Source organism: Triticum urartu, chromosome 4A (assembly GCF_056163025.1).
Source record: "Triticum urartu cultivar PI428250 chromosome 4A, HENAU_Tu73, whole genome shotgun sequence".
NCBI classification, from domain to species: domain Eukaryota; kingdom Viridiplantae; phylum Streptophyta; class Magnoliopsida; order Poales; family Poaceae; genus Triticum; species Triticum urartu.
In genome coordinates this window covers 359,278,365-359,285,754 of record NC_141876.1, presented here as the reverse complement: position 1 = coordinate 359,285,754, position 7,390 = coordinate 359,278,365, and the positions used below count along the sequence as shown (strand labels likewise).

The following is a 7,390-nucleotide window of genomic DNA, read 5'->3' as shown; positions in this document are numbered from 1 at the left end:
GAATAATACGATGTTCAGACCACCACACACAAGAAAAACTAGTGAAAGCACAAAGAGCAGCAGCAACACGTCTCTCCTCAGGGTATTATAAACATGTAAAATGTTGTTCAGTTTCTAACTCCTAAGTAAGATATATATCGGGAACATATCTATCCTCAAATGGTGGAATATTCAATTTTAGTTTAGGGAGATGGTTAGGATCTCGTACCTGAAGTGGTGGTGCGGCCCTACCCTTGCGATTATATGCATGTGGACGACCTGGTGGTCGTGGTGGTTGCACGTAGTTCTGATTTTGATCAACCTCATCCTCGTAATCGCCCGCATAATCATCCTCCTCCTCGGCACCAGCAACAGCACTAGCAGGAGCCAAAGAAGCATCAACAGTAGGTACAGCAGCACCAGAAGTTTGGCCATCCTCAAGAGGAACATGCTTCGCTCGTCCGAACTGATTCAAAAGGGGACGTTGTTGTTGTCATTGCAGAGGTGCGATAGGTGCAACCGGTGGTGGTCGTGGAAGACACGTGAGCAATTCATTAAACTTGTTATCCAGCTTTGTTTCGAACGACTTCTCCATGCCATGTATCTTCTCCATGGCATCTTCAAATCTTCTTAGCACATCTCCCACCTGGCCACTCATCATTTGCTAAAACTTATCATGCAACTCCTTGTTCTCCATGTTCTCCTAGTCAATCTCGTCGTCTTGTGGTCCTGCCATGGTTAGCAGCAATAGAAACACACAAATATGATCCTACAAACTACTAGAAAGTGGTGGTGGTGGTGGTGTGTCACAAAGCCGTCAAGAAAATCTCAAATCCTTACCGGTTCTTACCCAGCAGAAGGTGGTGATCGGCAATCGGTGTAACCAAAACTCCCAAAGCTTGGACAAAGCGATTGCCAGGTGGTGTCAAACGCATGATGTAGATAAATGTGGAGCTGGGAAGGCTTATGATATGGAAGCAAAAATGCCAGCAATAATCAATTCAGAGATGCAAAGTTGAATACATGCTCAACGAGGGTACTGTGCTGGTCCTAGGCTAGACCGTGCTAGAGACGCGAGCTTAGAACATTAACAAAATCACGGCGCTGCACGGAAACAGGGGAAAAGCACACTTTGATTTTTTTCTGATCTTTTTTTGCGCTCCTTTTTTGCCGAAAAACACCATAACGGCGAGTGTCTCAAAACTCTTCCCAAGTCAAAATAACAAGATAGACACAAATTTTTTTTGACTATTTTTTGGAAATCAAGGCAGCGACGACCAAAAAGTGCGACAAAAAATCAGTATGATGTCACGTGTCTCGAAAGACTCAGAAAAGCCTAAAAATAGGATAGGCAAAAAATATTTTCACCAACCGAAATTTTGGCCTAAAAGCTGCCTGGGGGTCTCTAGACTCTTTTTTCGAAACCTACTCAGGCAAGGAAACATGAATTGGAAAATAGATGGATCTCGAAAACAAACCTAATATGAAAAGAACTCAGATTGGTGGTGGATATATGGTGGTAGAATATGGCAGCGGTGGTGGTATATGGCAGTGGTGGTGATATATGGTAGCGGTGGTGGTATATGGATACGGATCGGTGGTGGTATATGGATTCTGAGCGGTGTCGGAGAAGTGGTGCTGGTAGATGGCACGGGCGATGATGATGGTGCGGCGGCGTGACAACTTATGACCAGAACTCGAAACTCTAAAAGAATAGACGCTAAGACCAGCAACTTGACACGATGATGCAACCGCAAACTCAACAAAGCAAAACGTTGAAAAGACTATGCAAAGGCTCATACTGGTTCGGATATGATGAACTAACCCTAATTTTTTGTGGTTTTTTCGTGGACTGTAGGTATCTAAACTACGAAAAACTGAAAATCTCACCGAGCAACCTGGAAATCTGATACCATTTGATAGAGGCAAAGGTGTCCCGTCTTTCGATGAGATGGTGGCTATCGTTTTTGGTGAAGTAGACTTTGACGATTCGACTACAAACGTGTGAGGACGTCGCGCCTTAGCAATCGCTAAACCAACTTTGAGAGGTTACTGATCACGCCGGTGCACGATCAACCTGACCACGAGGGTCTATTTCCTGCAAGCAAACGAAGAACAAGTAAAAAAAACTGAAATTGCAATCTAGATATTGCGAATAAAATAGGAAAGCTTTATTGATCAAGTGGGGTTTTGTGACGTCTTGGTCTGGTCGTTGAACACAAATGAAGTACGCGAAGTTGCAGCTATGGCGAACTTTTAATCTAAACAAAACTCAAAGCCTAAACGACACCCACTACAACAAAATTGACATACCGTGACGAAAAGCCTCATGACGATGGTGGACAATGTCACCGATTACCGCAAATCGGTGACGATAAACGTCACCTAATTGCCTCGGTCTCTGAGCACACCTGGCTGCCAATTTCTGTGATAGTATGGTATTTTCATGACGGATTTGCCAGTGTCACCGAATACTACGAATGTGTGGTGATCATTTTTTTGTCATGTAATGTCTAGCAGTGGGACCCGCCATAGCTAGTCCAAGGGTTATTGAGAGGTAGGACCCATGCATTAGTTTTGGTAGTGGTACTCTCCATAATTTTTCAAAGGCTATTTAGCGTTGTAATTATTTTGTTCTATCTAATATAAGTAGGTAGTATCCCGCAAATAAAATATAAGTAGGTAGTAGCCATGCAAGACATATATATTTTTTATATAAATTGAAAACCTTGGTCTGTTTTCTCTTTTTTCTGAGATGGTTATTTTGTTCTTTCTAATATAAATAGGTAGTGACTCGGCAAGAAACTTTAATCGGGCATTTGTGATCTGATGTTGTTTATCTCAAAATAGAAATGGAAATAAGAGAGTGAACGGGCAATGGAAAAAACATATATTTTTAACATAGCTATTTTGTTCTTATATCTTGAATAAATAGGTAGTGGATGTGTTGAAAACTTCAATTGGGCGCTCATAAGGTAATGTCGTTTCGCTCTATGTAAAAAATTAAAATGGAAAGATGAGAGTAGATGGAAAATCTTATTTTTATTCTTATATGTAAATAGATAGTTGTTGGGCAAACAACTTGAATGGGGCACGCGTGAGGTGACGTTGTTTCGTTCTATCTAATTTTTTTAAATGATTTATCTATATGATGAACCATCCAGTTCTACAACAGATACAAATGATTTCTTTGTCGTTGGATTCCGATCAAAATCAAACCACCAGTTCCGTTGTGGTCGGGATCGATGCCGCAGGAATCCTTGTGGGCGAGAAAAACATATTTAAGACCATTGTGTACAAGTTTCGGCATATTTATTTACAATTATCTAAAAAAACTACATGGAAAATACTGAATCATAATGTTTATATAAGATTTCCTTTTTTCTAATAATAATTTGATATTTATTTCGAAGTAAATGAATTACATGGTATTAGAGTGGAAGATAAATACTGAAAATAAATCATTCCTCATGTACACTGTGTCCCCACTCGTCAAGGACCCAGCCAAATTCCTCCTTTTTCACCCGCGAAGAGCCACTGCCTACCCCGCATCTTTCTTCTGCCCCGATTCAACCGGCTCTCTTCTCCCCAAGATTACAGCCCCGATTGGAACGACTGGCGGCGGCAGATCGGGGGAGGTCACCCTACAGGCCGAGCTCGGATCCACCCAAACATCCAGCCCCGCGAGCACCCGGCCCTCTTCTCCCCCAACTGCAGCGACCCGTGACGCCAGATTGAAGGAGGCTGCCCCGCCGCCGAGGTTGGACCCACCGCATCAACCCGCCCAGTGAGCACCCGGCTCTCTTTTCCCCAGCGACCGACGACTTTTCGGTGATTTCCTCATGCCGCCCTCCTCATCCAGCCACCCCTTGGCGTTCAATGATTAGGGTTCATGCATACTAGTACTAATCACCTCGCCCTTCTCTGCAATTAGGATTTGCTACAGCCTGCGATGTTAAAAAGCCTGAACCTCCTGCTAGATAACTTTACTTGATATCCTATTAATAGGTCTGTGTGCAAAACCGCAATAGTGACCATGGTTTTGCATTTGTTATAGCCTGCTATTGTCAAAAGGGATGAACCTGAATATATGCTACTGTAGCAATGTTAGCCGTTATGGAAAAGTTCAGTTAGGTATGAGATGTGTGGCCTTAGCTGGGAGATTTCTTTTGCTTCCATGTGCTTGTATGGCTACTCTTGCATTCAGAAGAAAATTATATGTTAACCATCTGATGGTTGTACCCTGCTGTAATGAATAAAACTAGATGCTCTTGATCGCTGTATGGTGTCATAATCAGATGAACATAAACACATGAACTAAAGTATGCAGCATATAAAAGGAGAACTAATTACAAGCAGGAAGCAGTGCATCCTTGTATCCCTGTATCTATATGTCAGGATAAACTAGCTTCTTGATGCAACCACTTTATCTATGTTAAAACGTGAAACTGAATTCTATGTTTGTGGTTCTGTTGTCCCATAAATAGTCCTTAACTAGTGCTGTCAAAACTGAATAAAGACTGAGACTGCACTTGATTTTGACTCCTTAAGGAGATGTATAGCTCTGTATCAGTGTACTTTTGTCTACAGTACTAGTCAAAAGAGAACTAAACTTAATGTTTGACATGCCTCTCCTAATTTAGCTACCCATGATGTTAAGCGTCTGAAGCCCACAAGCATTTTCAGTACGCCCAGAACTTGATAAAAGCAGATACATGGTAAACTTTAGTTTATTTTACTATATTCTGACATACTAAGCTGGGTAAAATCAACCTGCTCCTACTTTGCAAACATACAACACCATCCATCGAGCCTTAATTCTGAAATAGTAGTAAAACTTACTGGTTTCTAAACTATGCCATACTAAGCTGACATACTAAGTTGGGTAAAATCAACCTGCTCCTATTTTGCAAACATACAACACCATCCATCGAGCCTTAATTCTGAAATAGTAGTAAACATACAACACCATCCATCGAGCCTTAATTCTGAAATAGTAGTAAAACTTACTGGTTTCTAAACTATGCCATACTAAGCTGACATACTAAGTTGGGTAAAATCAACCTGCTCCTATTTTGCAAACATACAACACCATCCATCGAGCCTTAATTCTGAAATAGTAGTAAACTTTCTGGTTTCTAAACCATGCCAGTAGCTCCGGTGATCATATATTTTTGCTGTTTTTTTATTCTGAACATTCTAGTCTTGTTTTTATTGGCTTGCTGGCTGCTTCTCCCTGACTGTGACCTAGCTGCACCATGCATGTTGATTTCTTTACTTGTTAGATCCCAATGCGTGAGATCTCCATTTTGTATTTATACATTCTGAATGAACTTCTTGTTGGCACTGCTGCCTGCTTACGAGTTATGCCTGTTTTACACAATCTAGTTTCTTTTTGTCTACCACCAATGCGAAGCCAACTTGTAATAGCTAAATCAGTCAGTTACGTTACAAGTACTCCTCCATCCATATGCTTACTCATAGTGCAAGCAAGAGTAAATGTTTTCCATTAATTTCACTTTAACAATTAGTTATACACGATATTAGTGCATCCCGTGCTTGCATCCTAACTTATCTACTTTATTATATTCATGTAAGCTCTAGGAAGGGGCTTTGAGAGATGAAGAGGAAGCCACTCTTGCTATGTCCAAAGCAATGGTAATATATCGTGTGGACTTACATCTTGAATAATGTGTACATCAGTGTGCATTCACTGGCTTTAATTAGGTCTTATGTTTCCACTTTCAGCAAAATTGTAAGCATTCCAAATACCTTACTTCTAGTCCTATGTCTATCGTATCTTGTCAGTATATATGGAGTGGTAATGTTAGATTTTCATATATAGGAAAACGGCAAGTACAATAATCAGGAGCCAAGTCCCATTGAGTTTTTCAAAGAGACCCATACTAACAGCATGAGCGAGCCGACACATCTAGCTTATGTAAGATTTCTTCCTTTATTGTTTTTGACTTGAAATGATTCTCATATTGATCGAGTGTATCCATCATATGAACTTTGCCTTACTTGAGCATCAATGTTTTCCTTTATACAATAGAATGCAATGGAAAAGAAAAGGGAAACACAATCAGAAGTGACAACCAGTGTTTGATTCAATGATTGTGGCTGAAGTTCTAAAGGAAGAAAACGCCCATAGCACCTTCCTTTCCAGCATGAGTTATGCATCAAGATCCGGGAGATTTGGGAACTCTAATTCATCAGCAAGGATCTGAGTTCTAGAAGAAAGAATTGAGCAAAAGGATAAAGAGGCGAGAGATGCAAATGACAGGTACTTGTCTTGTTTCTTGTTGTGTTCTTGTTGTTTATTTTTTTCATGCTTTTCTGCCTGTGCATAGTGCCCTCATGATAGTAAGAAAATGCATACACAAATACTTGTGAATAAGACATTTGTCTTCAGTTCTTGTAACAAACTGAGGAGTGCTTCGCTGTTTATATATGGTTTGATCCAAATCCAATAAATCCAAAGTAACAAAAAAAATTGTAATGAGAAATACATGGTTTTTGCTGCTACAACACAAAGGCATGAGAATAAGATTGTAATGCATGGTTTCTAATCCTGAAATCTAGTATGATTTGTTGATTGGTTTATATGCTTGCTTTTTAGTAGATTGATATAGGTTGGTTGAGTTTGATCTAAAAGTTGTTGTCCAAGCATAGTTGCTTCTTGCCTAGGTTACTAACTTGATATCTTATCGGTGATGCTTGCTCCTTTTCAGAATGATAAATGAAATTTATCTCTTAGTTATGCATGTTTTTACCATTATAAGTTATTCTTCAGTTTACTGTTTCATTTGCCCATCCATATGTTTGCCTTCACATTTAATAATGCACCTCTCTATTTTACATTCACATTTTGATAGATTGTAAGCTTCTTAGTAGTACTCTCACCTTTTTATCTTGTCTGTTTTCATCTCATCAAGATGCAACGTTGTTATGTTTTGTCAATTTATAGGCACTGAGAGGAGTTAGTGGTGAGACTTGAAGCACAGGCGAGAGAATTTGAAGAGGTGTAGAGGAAGCAACACGAATAATTGGAAGATGTGAAGAAGATCGAGCAAGAGAAGAATGAAGCCTGGCAAAAGAAGCAACAAGAGACGGATATCCTGATTGGTTTTCTCTTAAGGGCTCAAGCAACTCAGCAAGCAACTTAGCAGTCCTAATCCAAACTTAATGGTGCATGAAGGCCATCCTTTTGCGATGGAAAGATAGTTGTTGAATCATACATTGCAATCATCAGGATAACACATGTGGTCTTTACTTATCTAAATATTGCTTTTCAACTTGTCTATTCTTCTGTCAAACTCGTGAGTCAGTGTTAATTTTTACTATGAAACACAAGAGGACGAATTGGCTGAGACGATTAAATATATAATATCATAAATTTATGATGTGA

At 39.9% G+C, this 7,390-nt stretch overlaps 1 long non-coding RNA gene across 5 annotated transcripts; it reads left to right on the top strand.

Annotated features, from left to right (window-relative positions):
• The first annotated feature begins 3,476 nt into the window (after positions 1-3,476).
• Positions 3,477-7,390, top strand: LOC125551733 (uncharacterized). 5 transcript variants are annotated; one of them, XR_007303078.2, is made up of 5 exons: positions 3,479-3,810; positions 5,578-5,734; positions 5,825-5,920; positions 6,035-6,265; positions 6,950-7,390. It is a non-coding gene; the product is annotated as an uncharacterized LOC125551733 (long non-coding RNA). The 5 variants fall into 5 exon arrangements; XR_007303081.2 differs by having other exon boundaries at positions 3,481-3,810; positions 5,584-5,637; XR_007303077.2 differs by having other exon boundaries at positions 3,482-3,810; positions 5,578-5,637.